Genomic DNA, 23,086 nt, shown 5'->3' with positions numbered 1-23,086 from the left:
ACTTTTCGACCGCTCCGCTTCGATAAATGACCTTTCAATAATGCGCTCATAGTTGCCTTTTGGCAGAGACTTTGGTGGTTTCTTCAGGGCTTCCACAGTGCGCTTCACTTTCACCGGATCTATCTTCTCCTCCGGAGGTGGATGTTTCTTTGTTTTCACCCCTTCAAAGAAGTTCGCCACTTCGTCTCACACGATCTTCTCGTTTTCCTCCGGGGTCCTCTCATATGGTAACTTCTCTGGAGTCTTCAGAGAAGGACCGAATCTGTATTGCCTCCCGCCTCTGGTTGTACTACTAGACGCCGGAGTAGACGGAGTGGCTGCGGCTGTCTTCTTTCCTTGCTTACGAGGCGGAGGAGGAGGACTACGATGTGCCGGAGCAGCCGGAGCGGCGGCGGTTCTCTTCCTCCCTTGCTGACGAGGCGGAGTGCCGCCACGCGCTGGAGAAGGAGGCTGGTTGCTCGGGCGCGCCGGCGCAGGCAGAGAAGGAGACGGAGTGTCGCCACGCGCCGGGAAGGAGGCTGAGTGCCCTGATCACTCGCCGGAGGAGGAGGAGGAGGAGGCGGAGGCGTCCAGTTCAGAAGGTTGATGAGCTCCTTCCGCCATAGGCATGGAGTCAACAGACAAGAACCCAGCCGAGTCTCCCCTTCACCCGTAGGGTGGTCAAGCTCGAGGGCCTCAAATCCGTCCGTTATTTCATCCACCATCACCCTAGCATATCCTTCTAGAATCGGCTGGCAGTGAAAAGTTGCGCCAGGTTCAGGAGGTGCAATAGAGCCAACAGCCTCCTGACTTTAAATTTCTTCCATTGCGTCATAAGGTGGCAATTTTGAGACTCCGTGATTTAGTACACGGGGTAGCTAGCAGGAGCCGTGAAGACAGGCTCCAGCTGCTACAGCTCGGTGGAAGCCACGCTGCGTCTCCGCTGAGATGGCAGGGTAGCTTCAGGGAAAGCTTCGGCAGGTTGCTTGCCGCGATCTGCTTCTCGTTGCTCTATAGCTTGTACTCTTGCGTGCAGCGCCTGAATTTGGATCTGCTCAACTTTCTTCCTCCTCTCCTGGCATTTGTAACCGCCTACATCCGGAAACCCAACCTTCCACGAAACATAGCCTGGCGTGCCTCGTGTCCATCCAGGGTGCTCAGGATTCCCGAGGGCCATTGTGAGCTCGTCGTTCTCTCTGTCTGGAACAAACGTCCCTTGTTGCGCTGCATCGATATACTGCCGAAGCTTCGTGACGGGTATTCGCAGTTGCTCGTTCATCCAATGGCACTTCCCTGATACAGGGTCTAAGGTTCCGCCAACCACGAAGAACCAAGTCCGGCAGGTCATTCTTAGCCTTGGCCCACAACTGCCGGGCTTTGAGGTAGCCACCTGACCCCGTGCGATGGTGAAGCTTCTTCTTCGTAGAATTTTTCTTGTTTGTCACTGACATCTTCTTACTCTTGTCTGATGTCTTGTGGGCCACAAAGTCGTCCCACTGATCTTTGATCTTCTCATACCGGCCGGTGAATTCTGGTGTCTCTTCTTTGTCGACAAACATTGTTTTCAGCTCATTCTTCCACCTCCTGAATAGTTCTACCATCTTCTTAAGAGCATGAGACTTGATCAATTGCTCTATAACTGGCTTCTCCGGATCCTCCTCTGGCGGTAGGGTCAAATTTTCCTTCAGCGCGGTCCAAAGATCATCTTTCTGCATATCGTTGACATAAGACACCTCAGGGTCATCTTTAGCCAGCTTATACCATTGGTGGATGCTGATCGGGATCTTATCCCTAACAAGAACCCCGCATTCAGCAGCAAATGCTTCCTTTGTACGGATGGGTTCATTCGGTCGGCCATGGCACACGATTGCTGTGATCTCAAACCTTCCATCTGAGCGCAACTTTTTCTTCGGGCCTCATTTCTGTACCGAAGTTGTGCTCGATCCGGAGGGCTAGTAAAAAGAAGAAAGATGAGAGTTATTAATTAATATTTGTACATACCAAAACAATTAATGCATCAATTAGCTATAGTCAACACATGCTTAATTAATATATATATATATATACCTGGCCGGACTCCGTTTGGTCACTAGAGCCGTCATCAAGGTGTCCTTCTTCCATCGGCATTCGGTCACCGGAGCCATCATAATCATGTCCTTCCTCCTCCATTGTTCGATCATGGAAGCCTGCTTCTTCACCCTATCCTTCCAGACCATCGGTTTCGTTGAGAAACGACATGACGTCATCACTTCCAGCTGCAATTATGTCCCCCAACACCGCTTCTGTTGCTTCGTCTCGGGGGTGCTCCATAGTTTCTGCACATATTTACAGCATGGAAATTATTATTCAAACATGACAGATGGATATATTAGTGGCAAACGTAGAACTAGCTAGCTAATCACAATAAGGAATCATATTAGTGGCCTCGACGCTTCTCTAGGGTTTGGGGTGGCCTCGACAATGCTTCAAAGGTTTGGGGTGGCCTTGGCAACGCTTCAAGGGTTTGGGGTGGCCTCGACGACAACACTCTTTTAACTTGGTAAATTTGGGTGGCCTCGAGAGAGTTTGTCGGGTAGGGGCGCGGCGGGAGGGGGTAGGAGACCGACATCGTTTTTTCTACCGTTTGGGTGTCCTCGAGAGTTTTGGTCGAGCGAGAGGGCCGGGGGTAAGAAATAAAAAGAGGAGACCAAAGGCCTCGTGCTGCCCCTGGCCAAAACTTTAGTCCCACCTCGCTAGTTGAGAGGGGCGCGTAGTGGTTTATAAGCCCCACTGTCGCACCCCTCTCGAGCTCCTCTATATTGCAGGTTTACGGACCTAATTGTCACTGCTATGCCTGATGGGCCTACTGGGCCTTCTGCGGGCCTAAATCCTGGCCCATGGTAGGGTTTATGGTCGTATTCAGGCCGTGGTGGCCCAGTAGTTGGCACTTTTTAATTTTTTGTGTTGCTTTATTTATTTTATTTTGTTTCTACTTACAACAAAGAACTTATTGTTGCTATTTTTATTTATTTTATTAAAGTTTATTTATTTTACTTTTATAAAGTTTATTTTATTTCTACTTCTTTATTTTATTCAAGTTTATTTTATTTTATTTTATTTTATTTCTACTTATTTATTGTATTAAATTTAAATTTATTTTATTTTGTTTCTACTTATTTATTAAAGTTTATTTAATTTACTTTATTAAAGTTTATTTTGTTTCTACTTATTTATTTTATTAAAGTTTATTTTATTTTATTTTGTTTCTACTTATTTATTTTATTAAATTTTAATTAATTTTATTTTGTTAATTTTCTTTTTGCTATTAAAGAATATTAAAGTTTATTAGAGTTTTATAAAAGTTTTTAGTTAATTTTCTTTTTGCTCTTAAAGAATATTATAGTTTTGTTTCTACTTATTTCTATTATTTTATTTTTGCACTCCATAGTTTTTCATTTTTTAACTTATTTGAACTCCATAGTTTTTCTGTGTTCAAAATGCACCATTCGAAGCCACATCATCAATTTTCAACCCTTTCTGACTTGATTTGCTACTTTTCATGCATTTACTGATTATTTTGAGCTATAAGACCCTGAAATTGAAAAGCATTTCAAATGAACTCTGAAAAGGTTGAAAGTTGGCATGGTATCATCATTTCATCCACATAGCTTGTGCAAGAAAGTAGAGAGGGTTACGGCAAAAACTGGATGCACTTCGTGTACAAAACGGACAATCTCTTTTGAAGTATCAGAGTTTCATACAGAAACTAGTCTGTTACAAAGGGATTTCATTTTTTTAACTTATTTGAACTCCATAGTTTTCCTGTGTTCAAAATGCAACATTCAAAGCCACATCATCAATTTTCAACCCTTTCTGACTTCATTTGTTATTTTTCATGCATTTACTGATTATTTTGAGCTATAAGACATTGAAATTGAAAAGCATTTCAAATGAACTCTGAAAAGGTTGAAAGTTGGCATGGTATCATCATTTCATCCACATAGCATGTGCAAGAAAGTAGAGAGGGTTATGGCAAAAACTGGATGCACTTCGTGTACACAACGGACAATCTCTTTTGAAGTAGAAGGGTTTCATACGGAATCTCGTCTGTTACAAAGGGATTTCATTTTTTTTAACTTATTTGAACTCCATAGTTTTTATGTGTTCAAAATGTACCATTCAAAGACACATCATTAATTTTCAACCCTTTCTGACTTCATTTGTTATTTTCATGCATTTACTGATTATTTTGAGCTATAAGACCCTGAAATTGAAAAGCATTCCAAATGAACTCTGAAAAGGTTGAAAGTTGGCATGGTATCATCATTTCATCCACATAGCATGTGCAAGAAAGTAGAGAGGGTTACGGCAAAAACTGGATGCACTTCGTGTACACAACGGACAATCTCTTTCAAAGTATCAGGGTTTTATACGGAAACTCGTCTGTTACAAAGGGATTTCATTTTTTTAACTTATTTGAACTCCATAGTTTTTATGTGTTCAAAATGCACCATTCAAAGACACATCATTAATTTTCAACCCTTTCTGACTTCATTTGTTATTTTTCATGCATTTACTGATTATTTTGAGCTATAAGACCCTGAAATTGAAAAGCATTTCAAATGAACTCTGAAAAGGTTGAAAGTTGGCATGGTATCATCATTTCATCCACATAGCATGTGCAAGAAAGTAGAGAGGGTTACATTAAAAACAAAGTACTTACATAGTTCTCATTGAACAACATATATCTCTCTAGAGCATATACTTAAACCATACATTGAAACTATGTAAAACCTTCCAACGCAACAACAAATGCGATCATAATCACAAACAAGGTAAAAATTGATCCAACGGCATAATGATACCAATCCTCGGTATGAATGGCATATTTTCTAATCTTTCCAATCTTCAACTACATTGCATCCATCTTGATCTTGTGATCATCGACGACATCCGCAACATGCAACTCCAATATCATCTTCTCCTCCTCAATTTTTTTATTTTTTCCTTCAAGTAATTGTTTTCTTCTTCAACTAAATTTAACCTCTCGACAATACGGTCGGTTGGAATTTCCGGTTCAACTACCTCCTACATAAATAAAATCTATGTCACATTGGTCGGCATAATTGTCATAAAAAATAAATGAACCAAATAGTAATAAAAAGATAATATATACCACATCTGAATCATAGGCAGGACGAGGGCCGACGGGGGCGGATACCAAAACCATCGCACTAAATAATAACAAGCAATAATAAAATTTAGAAAATTAGACAAGTACCTAACTAAAGTAAGAATTATTTTCTTTTAAAAAGAAGATAAGAATAAGAGGCTCACCACGGTGGTGCTGGCGGCGAGATCGGCGCGGGCGATCGACGGTGCTGAAGATGGGGACGGGATGTGACGCACCGCTAAACCTATGCAAATCTCGGGGAAAATGGAGCTTGGAGGTCGAGCTTCGAGAGGAGAAAGCTTAACTAGTGTGGCTCGAGCATTTCATCGAACACCTCATGTGCATAGGAGGTGAGCTAGAGCACCCAAATGTCCTCTCCTCCACGGCAAGAAAAAACAGAGCACTGTGGAGTGCTCTGCTGCGGCGATGGGGTATATATAGGTAACTCATTTGTCCCGGTTTGTGGCAGGAACCAGGACTAAAGCCCAGCCTTCTTTCCTGGTTCAAGCCAAGAACCGGGACCAATGGTTGTGGGCTAGGAGCAAGGCCCATTGGTCCCGGTTCGTGCCAAGAACCAGGACAAATGGGTCCATACGGACCGGGACCAATGCCCACGAGGCCCTAGCCGGCCCCCTGGGCTCATGAACCGAGGCGAATAACCCTATTGGTCCTAGTTCGTGACTGAACTGAGTCTAATGGGCTTGCCATGCCCGAACCAAAGCCCCGTTTTCTACTAGTGATAGACAAACAGAGTGTCACTAGTATGCTTCTACTTGACTAGCTCGTTGAATCAAAGATGGTTAAGTTTCCTAGCCATAGACATGAGTTGTCATTTGATTAACGGGATCACATAATTAGGTAATGAAGTGATTGACTTGAACCATTCTGTTAACCATTTGGTCGTTTAGTATATTGCTATTGCTTTCTTCATGACTTATACATGTTCATATGACTATGAGATTATGCAACTCCCGAATACCGGAGGAACACTTTGTGTGCTACCAAACGTCACAACGTAACTGAGTGATTATAAAGGTGCTCTACAAGTGTCTCCGATGGTACTTGTTGAGTTGGCATAAATCGAGATTAGGGTTTGTCACTCCGATTGTCGGAGAGGTATCACTGGGCCCTCTGGGTAATGCACATCACTATAAGCCTTGCAAGCATTGTAACCAATTAGTTAGTTGTGGGATGATGTATTACGGAATGAGTAAAGAGACTTGCCAGTAAAGAGATTGAACTAGGTATTAAGAGACCGATGATCGAATCTCGGGAAAGTAACATACCGATGACAAAGGAAACAACGTATGTTGTTATGCGGTTGGACCGATAAAGATCTTCGTAGAATATGTAGGAACCAATATGAGCATCCATGTTCCGCTATTGGTTATTGACCAGAGACGTGTCTCGGTCATGTCTACATAGTTCTTGAACCCGTACGGTCCGCACGCTTAACGTTCGGTGACGATCGATATTATGAGTTTATGTGATTTGATGTACCAAAGGTAGTTCGGAGTCCCGGGTGAGATCGGGGACATGACGAGGAGTCTCGAAATGGTCGAGACGTCAAGATCGATATATTGGACGACTATATTCGGACATCGGAAAGATTCCGAGTGATTCGGGTATTTTTCGGAGTACCGGAGAGTTACGGGAATACGGGGAAGAAGTATTGGGCCTCATGGGCCAAGTGGCGGAAGAGAGGAGGCAGGGCGCGCGGCCCCCCTAGCCCAAACCGAATTGGACTAGGGGGCCAACCCCCCTTTCCTCCTTTCCTCCCTCTCCTTCCTTCTCCCCTTCCCCCTTCTTTTCCTCCTCCTAGTAGGAGTAGGAAAGGGGAGTCCTACTCCTACTAGGAGGAGGACTCCTCCTCCTGGCACGCCCTAGGAGGGCCGACCGGCCTCCCCCTTGCTCCTTTATATATCGGGGCAGGGGGCACCCTAGAACACACAAGTTGATCATTGATCCCTTAGCCGTGTGTGGTGCCCCCTCCACCATAATCCACCTCGATCATATCGTAGCAGTGCTTAGGAGAAGCCCTGCGTCGGTAGCAACATCATCACGCCGTCATGCTGACGAAACTCTCCCATGAAGCTCTGCTGGATCGGAGTTCGTGGGACGTCATCGAGCTGAACGTGTGCTGAACTCGGAGGTGCCGTGCGTTTGGTACTTGGATCGGTCGGATCGTGAAGACGTTCGACTACATCAACTGGATTCTCATAACGCTTCCGCTTACAGTCTACGAGGGTACGTGGACGATACTCTTCCCTCTTGTTGCTATGCATCACCAATATCTTGTGTGTGCGTAGGAAATTTTTGAAATTACTGCGTTCCCCAACAAACATCACTATGTTGATCATATCTACTATATGATTCACGCTCGACCTTTCGGTCTCAGTGTTCCGAGGCCATATCTACATATGCTAGGCTCGTCAATTTTAACCCGAGTATTCTGCGTGTGCAAAACTGGCTTGCACCCGATCATCTCATGGTGTCTCGGCATGACGAACTGTAGCAGCGGTGCATACTCAGGGAGAAAACTTGTACCTTGAAATTTAGTGAGAGATCATCTTATAATACTACTGCGTAACTAAGCAAAATAAGATGCATAAAGGATAAACATCACATGCAATCAATATAAGTGATATGATATGGCCATCATCATCTTGTGCTTTTGATCTCCATCTCCAAAGCACCGTCATGATCACCATCGTCACCGGCTTGACACCTTGATCTCCATCGAAGCAATGTTGTCCTCTCGCCAGTTATTGTTTCTACGACTATCGCTGCCGCTTAGTGATAAACTAAAGCAATTACATGGCGATTGCATTTCATACAATAAAGCGACAACCATATGGCTCCTGCCAGTTGCTGATAACTCTGTTACAAAACATGATCATCTCATACAACAATTTATATAATCACGTCTTGACCATATCACATCACAACATGCCCTGTAAAAACAAGTTAGACGTCCTCTACTTTGTTGTTGCAAGTTTTACGTGGCAGCTACGGGCTTAGTAAGAACCGTTCTTACCTACGCATCAAAACTACAACACGGTATAGTGATTGCTTTTTGATCTTTAGAAAGAACTCTGTTCATTGAATCCGATTCAACAAAAGTTGGAGAAACAGACACCCACTAACCACCTGTGTGCGAAGCACGTCGGTAGAACAAGTCTCGCATAAGCGTACGCGTAATGTCGGTCTGAGCCGCTTCATCCAACAATGCCGCTGAATCAAGAATCAACTAGTGCCAGTAAGAAATATGTATATACCCACACCCACAACTCCTTTGTGTTCTACTCGTGCATATAACATCTACGCATAGACCTGGCTCGAATGCCATTGTTGGGGAACGCAGTAATTTCAAAATATTTCCTACGCACTCGCAAGATCCATCTAGGTGATGCATAGCAACAAGAGGGGAGAGTGTTGTCTACGTACCCTCGTAGACCGTAAGCAGAAGCGTTATGACAACGTGGTTGATGTAGTCATACGTCTTCATGATCCGTCCGATCCTAGCCCCGAAGGTACGACACCTCCACGATCTGCACACGTTCAGCTCGGTGACGTCCCACGAACTCTAGATCCAGCTGAGGTAGAGGGAGAGTTTCGTTAGCACGGCGGCATGATGACAGTGATGATGAAGTTACCGACGCAGGGCTTCGCCTAAGCTCTACAACAATATGACCGAGCTGGAAATCTGTGGAGGGAGGCACTGCACACGGCTAAACAATCAACTCTTGTTGGAGTAGGAGAGAAACGAAGGGGGAGAGAGAGGGAAGGAAGGGGGCGCCCCCACCCAATTCGGATTGGGCTTGGGGGGCGTGCCCTCCACCTTGGCCGCCTCCTCCTATCTCCCACTAAGGCCCAATAAGGCCCATACACTCCCCGGGGGATTCCGGTAAACCCCCGATATTCCGGTAAATGCCCGAACTCACCCGGAACCATTCCGATGTCTAAACATAGCCTTTCAACACATCAATCTTTATGTCTCGACCATTTTGAGACTCCTCATCATGTATGTGATCATATCCGGGACTCCGAACTACCTTCGATACATCAAAACACATAAACTCATAATACTGATCGTCACCGAACGTTAAGCGTGCGGACCCTACGGGTTCGAGAACTAACTATGTAGACATGACCAAGACTCATCTCCAGTCAATAACCAATAGGAGAACCTGGATGCTCATATTGGTTCCTACATATTCTACGAAGATCTTTATCGGTCAAACCGCATAACAACATACGTTGTTCCCTTTGTCATCGGTATGTTACTTGCCCGAGATTCTATCGTCGGTATCTCAATACCTAGTTCAATATCGTTACTAGCAAGTCTCTTTACTCGTTTCGTAATGCAACATCCCGTAACTAACTTATTAGTCACTTTGCTTGCAAGGCTTATAGTGATGTGCATTACCGAGAGGGCCCAGAGATACCTCTACGATACATGGAGTGACAAATCCTAATCTCGATCTATGCCAACTCAACAAACGCCATCGGAGACACCTATAGAGCATCTTTATAGTCACCCAGTTACGTTGTGACGTTTGATAGCACACTAAGTGGTGCTCCGGTATTTGGGAGTTTTATAATCTCCTAGTCATAGGAACATGTATAAGTTATGAAGAAAGCAATAGCAACAAACTAAACGATCAAAGTGCTAAGCTAACGGATGGGTCAAGTCAATCACATCATTATCTAATGATGTGATCCTGTTTCATCAAATGACAACTCTTGTCTATGGCTAGGAAACTTAACCATCTTTGATTAACGAGCTATTCAAGTAGAGGCATACTAGTGACATTCTGTTTGTTTATGTATTCACACAAGTATTATGTTTCCGGTTAATACAATTCTAGCATGAATAATAAACATTTATCATGATATAAGGAAATATAAATAGCAACTTTATTATTGCCTCTAGGGCATATTTCCTTCAATACATCCTTGAAAGGTAGCAGGTGCATTACATAAACCAACAGGCATACGTCTATAAGCAAAGGTACCGAAAGGACAAGTAAAAGTGGTCTTTTCCTGATCCTCTTTTGACACAGGTATTTGAGAGAAATCAGAATAACCATCTAGAAAGCAAAAAATGTATATGTTTGGATAATCCTTCTAGCATTTGATCAATAAAAGGTAAAAGGTAATGATCCTTTCTAGTAGCTTTATTTAATTTGCGTAAATCAATTACCATTCTATAACATGTAACCATTCTTTATGGGATTAATTCATCTTTATCATTAGGAACAATAGTAATACCTCTCTTCTTAGGGACACAATGGACAGGACTTACCCACTGACTATCTGCAACATGATAAATTATACCTGCCTCCAGAAGCTTTAGTATTTCACTGCTCATCAACCTGTGCATCTGCACGGGCTAGCACATTAAATATTAAATATGACAAAGTTGGTACGAATTATAAATGTTGGACAGAAACATTAATAAGTTGCTATGAATTAGTCGGATTTCAAGTTTTTGTTCGTGTTAAAAAAATTCTTAAAGAATTTCTTTTATGATAAATGTGCCTGAATGTTTATAGTACTTTTTATCCCTAATACACATATGTATATCACAAACATAATCCATGGTTTATATGAGCTCTTTGTGGTGCATGACATCCACATTGTTTTGTTACTGTAGAAATTTGTGCATATTAAAAGATATTTCATTAGCTATATGGTTTCTTACTTATAAAGCCAAAAAAATACATGCATAGATCTACTATATACGCAAACAATATGCATTAACAATGTGCACATGTGAAGAATCATGTGAATCCACATGTAATTCATCAACCGCAAGCATGCATGTTAGCCAAAGTAGTATATCTGTCCAGAGAATAATATTATGTGTGTGCATAATAACAATAATCAACGCCGAGTATGTTGATTTAGCAGCTCGACTAAACTTCCATGACAGCACTACCTTGCATCTGGCGACCTGGTCCATCCGGTGTTATTTATGTTTAACATGCAAGAAGCACTCATTCACATGCGATCCTGACAATTATTTATCAAGGATGATTGGTCTCCCCCTGCAGAACGCATGCTCTGTTGTTGAGATTGTTTATTAGGAGCGGTAAGCAAATCAGTACAAATTCTAACTGGATTTAAATTTCAAAAAATAAGTTACGGAGGTGCAAAATAGATATGAATTTTATTTGATCACATGGATATCCTTTGTTTTCTAATATAATGGAAAAAAATGTTTGTAATGTAGTGTCTTACATTTCCTTTTATGTAGGACACTCATAAAATAGTAGTACTACAAAGTATATATCGGAAGCATAATGTGATAGATTACTCATTATTGGGGACACTGATCCGCTGCTCATGTGCTTTATCTGCACACACACAAAATTCATCAACGAAAAGTTATTCATAGATTAAGTGGCCCAATGTGTCCAACCCAGAAAATCACAACTATAGTCTAATTCTCTGATTCCTCAAAATAAAATAAAGAAAAACGAATCTACGATGCTACATTGGGCCACTTAATGATCTGAGTGCCTCTGCCCAGAACACTTGATGATCACGAACTGGTTTATGATCATGAATCTGTGAATCCTCATTTTGGGATTCAGCCGGCGTTGATGATCACGAACTGGTATAGCATCTTCTTCCAAATTAATCTTATGTTGACATAGAGTGGGACTAATGCCCTTAAGATCATCAAGAGTATATCCAATAGCAGCACGGTGCTTCTTTAGAGTTTTCAATAATCTTTCTTCTTCATGCTCTGAAAGGTTAGCACTAATAATAACAGGATATATCTTCTTTTCATCAAGATAAGCATATTTAAGAGTATCAGGTAATGGTTTAAGCTCAAACACGGGATCACCCTTGGGTGGAGGAGGATCCCCTAGAATTTTAACAGGCAAGTTGTGCTTCAAAATAGGTCCCTGTTTAAAGAATACTTCATCTATTTCTCTTTTTTCATTCATAAACATATCATTTTCATGGTCTAGCAAATATTATTCTAAAGGATCATTAGGTGGCACGACAATAGCGGCAAGACCAATAATTTCATCTTTACTAGGCAATTCTTTATCATGGGGTTGTCTACGAAATTTAGCAAAATTAAAATCATGAGACATATCCCCTAAACCAATAGTAACAATATCATTTTTGCAGTCTATCCTAGCATTAACAATATTCAAGAAGGGTCTACCAAATATAATGGGATAAAAGTCATCTTGTGGGGAACCAAGAACAAGAAAATCAGTAGGATATTTAACTTTCCCACACAAGACTTCAACATCTCTAACAATCCCAACTGGTGAAATAGTATCTCTATTGGCAACCTTAATAGTAACATCAATACCGTCTATCTCAGCAGGTGCAATATCATGCATAATTTCTTCGTATAAATAATGAGGTATTGCACTCGCACTAGCACCCATGTCACATAAGCCATGATAGCAATGATCTCCTATTTTAACAGAAACAACAGGCATGCCTACAACAGGTCTATGTTTATCTTTAGTATCGGGTCTAGCAATTCTAGCAGCTTTATCACAGAATTAAATAACATGCCCATCAATATTATCGACCAAGAGATCTTTAACCATAGCAACACTACGTTCAACTCTAATTTGCTCAGGGGGTGTAGGTGTTCTAGCATTACTCTTATGAACCACAGTTGGAGCTTTAACATGATCCTTTATTGTAATATGGAAAGGTCGTTTCTCAATATAAGCGGTAGGAACAATAGGATCAACATTATAAGTGATAGTCTTTTCTTCAACTTTAATAGGTTCAACTACTTTTACTTCAATGGGAGGATGATATTTAAACCACTTCTCCTTAGGGAGATCCACATGAGTAGCAAATGATTCACAGAAAGAAGCTACTATCTCAGAGTCAAGTCCATATTTAGTGCTAAATTCATGAAAAGCATCGGTATCCATAAAATATTTAACACAATCAAACTTAGGTGTTATACCTGACTCCTTACTGATAACCCACAAGTATAGGGGATCAATTGTAGTGTCTTTCGATAAGTAAGAGTGTCGAACCCAATGAGGAGCTAAAGGTAGAACAAATATTCCCTCAAGTTCTATCGACCACCGATACAACTCTACGCATGCTTAATGTTTGCTTTACCTAGAACAAGTATGAAACTAGAAGTACTTTGTAGGTGTAACGGGATAGGTTTGCAAGAATATAAAGAGCACGTAAATAAAAACTAGGGGCTGTTTTAGTTAAAGAAGCAATAAAGTTAGTATAGGAGTGTGGAAAAGTGGTGGTAGGAGTTGTGAAATTGTCCTTAAGCAATTGACTATGTTACTAGACCGATAGGAAGTTTTATGTGGGAGAGGCCACTGCTAGCATGTCATCACTGACTTGGAATTCTATGCACTTATGATTGTAACTATTAGCAAGCATCTGCAACTACTATCGTTCATTAAGGTAAAACCCAACCATAGCATTAAGATACATTGGCCCCCTTCAATCCCGTATGCATCAATTTCTATGCTAGGTTGAAACTTCTGTCACTCTTGCCCTCCAATACATAGTCCTATCAACATACAACTAACCCTATGGTGTGATCCACATGCGTGCTCATATGATGGGCACCAAAGGACAACAACATAACCACAAGCAAATTAAACCAATCATAGAAATTCACCAATTACCGATAGGACAATGAATATCTACTCAGACATCATAGGATGGAAACACATCATTGGATAATAATATGAAGCATAAAGCACCATGTTCAAGTAGAGCGTACAACGGGTTGCGGGAGAGTGGACCACTGTAGATAGATGGGGGAAGGTGATGAAGATTTTGGTGAAGATGACAGAGGTGTTGGTGTAGATTGCGGTGACGATGATGGACCCGGCAACGTTCCGGCGCCACCGGAAGAGAGGGGGAGAGGGCCCTCCTTCTTATTCTTCCTTGACCTTCTCCCTAGATGGGAGAAGGGGTTCCCCTCTGGTCCATGGCCTCCATGGCGGCGGACGGGCGAGAGCCCCTCCGAGATTGGGTCTATCTCTCTGTCTCTCTCTGTTTCCGCATTCCAGATTCTGGCCTTTCACCGTTTCTTATATTTCCGGAGATTCGTAACTCCGATTGGGCTGAAATTTTAACACGGTTTCTATCCGGATATTGGCTTTCTTGCGGCGAAAGAAGGGCACTAACCGCCTTATGGGGTGGCCACAAGGGTCAGGGGCGCGCCCCCCTGCCTCGTGGCCCCCTCGGGCATCGTCTCACGTTGATTCTTCTTCCCAAAAATCACATATATTCCAAAAAAATCTCCGTCAGTTTTTATCCCGTTTGGACTCCGTTTGATATGGATTTTCTGCGAAACAAAAAACATGCAACAAACAGGAACTAGCACTGGGCACTGGATCAATATGTTAGTCCCCAAAAATAGTATAAAAAGTTGCCAAAAGTATATGAAAGTTGTATAATATTGGCATGGAACAATCAAAAATTATAGATACGACGGAGACATATCAACATCCCCAAGCTTAATTCATGCTTGTCCTTGAGTAGGTAAATGATAAAAAAAGATAATTTTTGATGTGGAATGCTACCTAGCATAATCTTGATCATGTAATCTAATCATGGCATGAATATTAAGACATGAGTGATTCAAAGCAAACAGACACCCGCCAGCCACCAACTAGTTGCATGTTTATCGGTGGAACCGGTCTCATGAACGTGGTCATGTAAGGTTGGTCCAGGCCACTTCATCCAACAATACCGCCGAATCAAAATAAGACATTGGTGGAAAGCAGTATGATGATCACCGCCCACAACACTTTGTGTTCTACTCGTGCATATCATCTATGCATAGACCTGGCTCTGATACCACTGTTGGTCTCTAGCGTGGTGACAGTGATGGTGAAGTGATTCGCGTAGGGCTTCGCCTAAGCACTATGACAAATATGACCGAAGGCGTAAACTGTGGAGGGAGGCGTCGCACATGGCTAATAACTGTTGATGTGTGTTCTAGCGGTGCCCCCCTCATATATATATAGGTTGGAGGGGAGGAGAGACAGCCAAGGGGGCGCCCCAAGTAGGAGGAATCCTACTTGGGCACCTCCCAATTCGGCCTCCCCCTTCCATATTCATCCGGAGGGGGAAGGAAGGAGGAGGGAGGAGAGAAAGAAGGGGGAGGCCGAATTGCTCCCCTTCCTTTCTCTCTTCCCCTCTTTCCTTCCCCCTTATTCTAGCCTACATGGGGCTCACCAGCCCCCTAGGGGCTGGTCTGTCCCCTTCTTGGCCCATTAGGCCCATGTATTTGCCCGGGGGATGCCCGGAACCCCTTTAGGTGACCCAATATGTACCCTGTACCCCCGGAACACTTTCGGTGTTCGAATATCATCGTCCAATATGTGAATCTTTACCTCTCGACCATTTCCAGACTCCTCGTCATGTACGTGATCTCATCCGGGACTCCAAATAATATTCGGTCACCAAATCACATAACTCATATAATACAAAATCGTCATCGAATGTTAAGCGTGCGGACCCTATGGGTTCGAGAACTATGTAGACATGATTGAGACATCTCTCCGGTCAATAACCAACAACAAAACCTGGATGCTCATATTGGTTCCCACATGTTCTACGAAGATCTTTATCGGTCGTACCGTAATGACAACATATGTTATTCCCTTTGTCATCGGTATGTTACTTGCTCGAGATTCGATCGTCGGTATCTTCATACCTAGTTCAATCTCGTTACCGGCAAGTCTCTACTTGTTCTGTAATACATCATCTCGTAACCAACTCATTAGTCACATTGCTTGCAAGGCTTATCATGATGTGCATTACCGAGAGGGCCCAGAGATACCTCTCTCATACACGGAGTGAAAAATCCTAATCTCGATCTATGACATCCCAACAAACACCTTCGGAGATACCTGTAGAGCATCTTTATAATCAGTCAGTTACGTTGTAACGTTTGATAACACACAAGGTATTCCTCCGGTATCCGGGAGATGCATAATCTCATAGTCAAATATGCTAAGCTAACGGATGGGTCTTGTCAATCACATCATTCTCCTGATGATGTGATCCCGTTCATCAAATGACAACACATGTCTATGGTTAGGAAACTTAACCATCTTTGATTAACGAGCTAGTCTAGTAGAGGCTTACTAGGGACACGTGTTTTGTCTATGTATCCACACATGTATCAAGTTTTCCTTTAATACAATTCTAGTATTAATAATAAACATTTCTCATGATATAAGGAAATATAAAATAAGAACTTTATTATTGCCTCTAGGGCATATTTCCTTCAATTTAATGATTGCAAAAAACATTCATGACTTCATAAAAGAATTTTGCAAATTCGAAAAATGTTCATGATTTTAGAAAATATTTGAGATATCAAAAAATATTCATGAATTTGAAAGAAGTTCAGGAAATGATAGCGAAGAGAAAGAAAGAAAGGCAAAAAATGAAAATGAAAATGAAAAAAGGAATATGAATACAATAAAAAATAAAAAAACCAAAGGAAAGAAAATAAATGAAAAAAACACAAAAAATATAAAGAAAGAACAAGAAATCAAACTGGTCAGGGAAGGTTCCAGAACCTTCCCAAAACTGGAAATAGCCAGTTGGGCGGCCCAAGTGTACGTAGCAGGGAGCTGGGGGTACGCATTTGGTCGCTATTTTTGTCTCAAAAGAATTTGGTTGCTACTTGGCGACCTACGCGCCAAGCAGGATCCGCCTCTCGTGGGTGCGTCTATGCCTGGCTCTTAGCGAGCGTTCGGAAAGACTTACCTGTAGCACTAGTATTGGTCGTGCTCACTAGTATGAGGAGCCTAGGAGGAGCCCCGAGGAGCCTATCTCTCAAAGCACAGGCGTGACACGCCATTTTTTGTCCTTTTTTATTTTAATATTTTTATTTTCAAATTTTTTATATAATTTTTTAAGTATTTTGAGTTTTTGTATTTTATTCATGTATTTTAATATGCGTTCACATACTTTTAAAGATTGTTGGTGCAATTTAAAGAGCACGATAATTTTTTAAATAATGCTCTATAATGAAATCTAAAAAATACACGATAATTTTTTAAAATAAAAGAAAAACATTTTGAAATATACAATGACTATTTTTAAGATACATCATTTTTAAAATAGGTGACAACCATTTTTAATAGAATATGGACATTTTCTAAATGCATGATGAACTTTATGAGATGCACAAGGAATTTTTGAATTACACGATGAACATTTTTAAATACGTGATGGACATCTTTGAAATACACCATGAACGTTTTTCAAATACACATCAAACATTTTAGTATGGCTATGAACATTAGATGGTAAATATTTTGAAATACAATCTAACTCTTTCTTGCAGTAAACTATGAACATTTTTAGTAGGCATGAGATTTTTAATGAAATTACATGGTGAAGATTTTTTTAATACATCATAATTATTTTTTAAATGCACGATGAACATTTCTGAAGTACATGATGAAAATTCTTAAAATACATTATGTTTTAAAACAATGTTGACGGTATACTTTTTTGTTATTATTGAACGTTCTATTATAAGCTGAAAAACTAAAATATGACAAATAATAAGAAATACATGATCGAAATGTTAAAGGAAAAATAACTAAAAAAGGAAGAATGAAAAAAATGATATGAGAAAAATAAGAAAAAGAACGAATAAAAACGATAAGAATGGAAAAGTGAAAAGGATAGAAAATTAAACGGATAACAAGAAATATAAAGAAAAAGAGAACCGAGATACAAGACCTGTGAGAAGGCTCGCATGAAGAGGGAAAAAAAAGCCAGCACCCTACGGCGAGGAGAGCGCGGGTGAAAAGGAAAACCATTTGTTGGGCCAACTGACATGCGGGAGGTCGCAATAAGCAAGTCGCAAGTCGCAATAAGCAAGATATAGTTTTTTGTGTTGAATTGTTGCGTGGTACTTGCTCTATTTATCTGCTTGTATATGCCCGCAAGTTCATAGCCGTGTTCCAAATTTTGTTTCATATTTAGAAATGAAGAATTTACAAAGTAGTGTTGATTATTAGTACGCGAGTTTTTAGAATCAGAGGACCTTGTCATATTGCCTTTGCTCGGCTCCATAAGCGAAGCAACAAAATAAAGATCACCCAAGAATAGGCAGGACCGATTTGGCCCAACTAAGCATGCACGGCCTCTGAATTTCATTCCAACCGGAAGCTACGAGCAACTAAGCACGGCCTCTATTAACTCAAAAAAAAAGCACGGCCTCTAAATTTCATTCATACCGTCAGAGACGAGGCTCTGTAGTTGTTCCTCCGATGGTGATGGCCAGCCGCATACGCAGCGACGACCTAGCCCGGCCACGGCCAGCCAGCGAGATCCCTGGAGCACCGCTCGTCGGCGGTCTCTTCCGTCCATAAATAGCAGGTACTTCATCCATCGGAATCCACACAGATCGCAGCAGCAACTACACACATACAGACACACAACAATCAAATTTCAACCAGTCTTCGACCAATCGAGAAGATGGCCTCCTCCTCCAGGATGCTCACGGTGGTGGTGCTGGCGGCGCTGGTCGCCGGTGCGATGTGCGCCGTGAGGGTGAAGTTGACGGTGGAGAAGGGGTCCGACAAAAAGAAGCTGGCGCTCAAGATCGACTACACAAGGCCAGGCGACAGCCTGTCAGAGGTGGAGCTCCGGCAGCACGGCTCAGAGGAGTGGCAGCCGTTGACCAAGAAGGGCGACGTGTGGGAGGTCTCGTGCTCCAAGCCACTGGTTGGCCCCTTCAACTTCCGCTTCTTGTCCAAGAATGGCATGAAGAACGTCTTCGACGAGGTCTTCTCCACCGATTTCAAGATCGGCAAAACCTACCAACCAGAATATTGATCGATACCGTCCAAGTTTCAGTTGGTCAAGATCGTCGTAATTAATTAATTCCCATGTATGAGTCGCGTTGGAAATATGCGCCTGCATGAGTGGATAGTGAATAATTTAAATATATTATGCACATACATGCATATGGTAGGAAAAGCAAGGACGGATGTGTTCCCGTTGCTCGCCCATGCATGCATCCACTGTCGATCGACGCAGCACTTTTCTTTTGTGTAACCGAATATGCTCAAGATTTTGAAATATTTGAATAATTTTTGTCAATTCACCTTTAACTTTGATACCCCTTTTTATGCATGGTACTCTCTCTGTAAACTAATATAAAACCGTTTAGATCACTGGATAAGACCGTTTGAATCACGGTCTTATATTTGTTTACATGAGGAGTACTTTGAGGTAACAGGGTGCAATATGTCTGAAAGTGGCGTGTGAATGATCTATGGAAGAATAAGCTTTATTCTTGTGTCAGGAAACTTGCTAGCGCTCTTTCTCTAATTAGCAAAGAATGTTTGATTTATAGTTGTCCTATTTTTAAGAAGAGGGATATATATATATAGGATGTGTCTAGGGCACATTTAGATGTGCTCTAGTTATTACACATCTAAGTGAGTGAATCAAGTATAAAGAGGAAAAAAAGAAAAAGAAAAATATCCACACAAATCTTAACGTAAGATCAATAACATATGACTTAAATGTGCAATACTTATGGCACATTTAGATGTGCTTTAGCAAAATTGATATATATATATATATAACATTCTTAAGAAGTTGCTCCTCATTTTTACCTATTCTTTCATCATGCACTGTCCACATCAGCCTTATGCCACATCATCAATCAGTTTACAAAATCAGTCAATCAGCCTTATTCACCCTACGGTCATGGCGTTGAAAAAAAATCAGTCTTTTCCTCTACCACACCAGTCGCTCATTCCAACCCAATCTTTTCTCCATCCCGCACGGCCGGCCGCCCCGATCTCGTGGTCAGAGTGGTTTCACCCCCCCACCCCCACCATATATCTTTCCCCAATCCTTGTGGTGTGGCGGCTGGACGACAATCTCCTCGTGAGGGTGCTCCTCCAGCGCTGACCACTGGCCCGCTCGCATCAATTCCGCCGGTGTTACTCCCCTTCGACGCCTCCCTACGCGACGTGACGCGCGCGGAGCTGCGGTTCCATCGCCGCCCACCGAGAACATTGAGTTGCGCAACCGAATCAGATTGTGTGTGGGACGGTAGACATCCACGAGCGCCGCCTGTCCCCACCCCCCCCCCCCCCCCCCCCCCCCCCCGGCCTCCTTGCTGCAGGTTGTTGGCAATAAGCCATTTATGTGTACGTGGCGCGTAGGCGGGCGCGTGTGTGCCCACGTATGGGTGTCTAGGCTCAAGCCAGAGGCCGGTCAATCTTTTGGAGCTGGCTGTTAGTGCGTGTAGTGGTGCGCACTATGTGCGCGGCCATGCAGATCATGCATGCGGGCGTAGTGGGAGTGCGTGGGCAGGAGTGAAGCGCGGCGTGCGTGCCTGCTCTGTCTATATAACCATACCGTGTACTGCTTGTATGACTGAGCCGAGTGGAATACAAGAGAGAAAAAGACGTTCGTCACCGGCGGGGCATCCGTCGCCGGAGGCGTTTGTCGCCGGGCAAATGTCTCCTCGTATTCTTGTCTGATCGTCCGTCGATCCTCGATTCCAACATTTGGTATCATGAGCTGATACATCTCGGATGTCGTTCTTCTTGACAGAGGTGTGCCGGCGGTGGCGGAGTTCGCCGGCGGCTGCGCGATGCTCCGGGCCGTGTGTCGGCCCATGCAGGTGAGCGGCGCTGTGGCTGTCATGGCGCGTGGCGGAGGCGGCGGGCGGTGACGTCGTACGTGCGGCGACCGCGGAGGCCGCCGAGGCGCTGCATGGTGACGCGGCGGCGCAGCACGGTGTGGCGGCGTGGAGGTCCTGCATGGCGGCATGAAGGCCGCGGCGGTGCAGGGCAATAAGCCGCGGCGGTGAGCCGGACGCGACCGGTGCGTGTTATGGGTGCGCACTGGACGCGTCGGGCACGTCGGGACCACGGACGCGCGTACGAGCGTGCGGTTGACGTTGGGAGGAGGCGTATGTCGGCGTTGTGCTCGAGTTCGGCTACATCCTTCCGGCGTTTGTCGCTGGCGGCTGCCATGGCGGACGCGGTGAGCGGCTGGTGCGGTCGGGCTCGTCGGGCGCGTCGGATGCGCGCGGGACGTGCAGGACGCACTGGCGTGGTCGGGCTCGTCGGGCGCGTTAGGTGCGCGCGGGACGTGCGGGACACACTGGGACGGTCGGGCGCGTCGGGTGCGCGCGGGACGTGCAAGGCGCCAAGGGACGTCAGGCGTGTGTGGCCGGCGGAGGAGGAGCTCGGTGTGTGTCGCCGGAGTCGTGATGGAGCACGGTGCGACCGGCGTCGTTGCGCCAGGTCAGGTCCGCGGGCTGGGTCACGCTCGTGACGACGACAACGACGGGAGCTGCAACAACTTCGACGATGGCGAAGTCATGGCTTAGGAGGAGAGTGTTGGCAATAAGCCATTTGTGTGTACGTGGCGTGTAGGTGGGCGCGTGTGTGCCACGTATGGGTGTCTAGGCTCAAGCCGAAGGCCGGTCTGTGGTCGCGCCCAGTTGAGCGGGAGCAGCAGGGATCCAGTCAATCTTTTGGAGCTGGCTGTTAGTGCGTGTAGTGGTGCGCACTATGCGCGCGGCCATGCAGATCATGCATGCGGGGGTAGTGGGCGTGCGTGGGCAGGAGTGGAGCGCGGCCTGCGTGCCTGCTCTGTCTATATAACCATACCGTGTACTGCTTGTATGACTGAGTCGAGTGGAATACAAGAGAGAAAAAGCGTTCGTCGCCGGCGGGGCATTCGTCGCCGCGGGCGTTTGTCGCCGGGCAAATGGTCTCCTCGTGTTCTTGTCTGATCGTCCGTCCATCCTCAGTTCCAACACAGGTCATAAGCCTAACCCGAACAAGAGCATGAGCATCTCCTCTCCTTCTCCCTCCCTCTCGATTTGCTTTATGAGTGCCTTGATTTGATGTAGTGATGTGACATCCGTATCCCCTCTCCTCTCTGCAGGAGCGGCAAAGCTCAGCCTGCCGGTCGCTGCTAGGGGTTGACGTTTCTATCACTATTGTCTCAGTTGGTGGAACAGTACATCTAGCATCGTAGATTTTCTCTTTAGTGGTAGATGTGACATCAGTCTCGCCACCCCACATCCTAAGCAAGTCCCAGGCCCGATGAGTCCTAGTGTGTGCTTCCGGTAATTATGTGTTCCTCTTCAGTGTGTGTTCCTTCTCTATCCTTATATTGCATTAACATATTGAAGTCAAGTTGCATGTATATTCTGCGTGTTCCATGTGGTAGATGCATGTCCGCTAGCCTAGCATCATCGTCAGGTTTCCTTGGTTGTTTAATGGATTAAGTTCCATGGTATAATAAAAGTCAATTTCGCTTGTATGATGAGCTGCTATTTTATCTCATTGTGTTTTGCCTCAGTGTCTCACCGGAACAACTTTGTTTAAGTAAATTCTCTTCTTGACCTTACATATCTCTTGAGTATATTATTACTGGATCATTGACCACTGTTGTTGTACTATATACGAGCTTTAGGTACGCTGAAGGCATGCCCATTGAACTGTGATGCCATTTTATTTTCAGTAACAGTGGGTATATCATGTACACATACTTTTTCTGACTATCAAATCAAACAGAGATTGGGTTTTTGAGCTACATATCCGCGCCTCAAGCCCTCGCCCAGTTGACAGTTGGATGGTAGTAATTCTTCACATGTAATCATTTCTTTATGGATTAGATTAACTAAAATGGATTTCATTATTTTTATTGGAATATGTTTGCTTGTAGAATTACCACATTAGACAATTGGTCCAGTTCTATGTGGTTCGGCTATGATTATCCGTTTGATAATTCTTTTGCACTACTATTCTTGTTAGATGTTAGTGTCGTTTTAGTTTCGTTTTAGATGGTGTTTGGTTCTTTAGTCCTAGGACTTTTTGAAAAAGACTCTTAAGGAGGTGCTTCTAAGGACTCTTAGGCGTTGTTTGGATAGCAAGTATTAGTAATGGATTTATA

General features: G+C 43.5%; 1 pseudogene; it reads left to right on the top strand.

The window, feature by feature from the left end:
- Positions 1-18,545: 18,545 nt before the first annotated feature.
- Positions 18,546-19,252, top strand: LOC147953834 (pollen allergen Dac g 3 pseudogene; annotated as a pseudogene).
- Positions 19,253-23,086: the final 3,834 nt, after the last annotated feature.

The sequence above is a fragment of the Triticum urartu genome, unplaced genomic scaffold (genome assembly GCF_056163025.1).
Source record: "Triticum urartu cultivar PI428250 unplaced genomic scaffold, HENAU_Tu73 scaffold2, whole genome shotgun sequence".
NCBI classification, from domain to species: Eukaryota; Viridiplantae; Streptophyta; class Magnoliopsida; order Poales; family Poaceae; genus Triticum; species Triticum urartu.
Note: the sequence above shows the minus strand (reverse complement) of the source record. Positions and strands in the feature narration are given on the sequence as shown.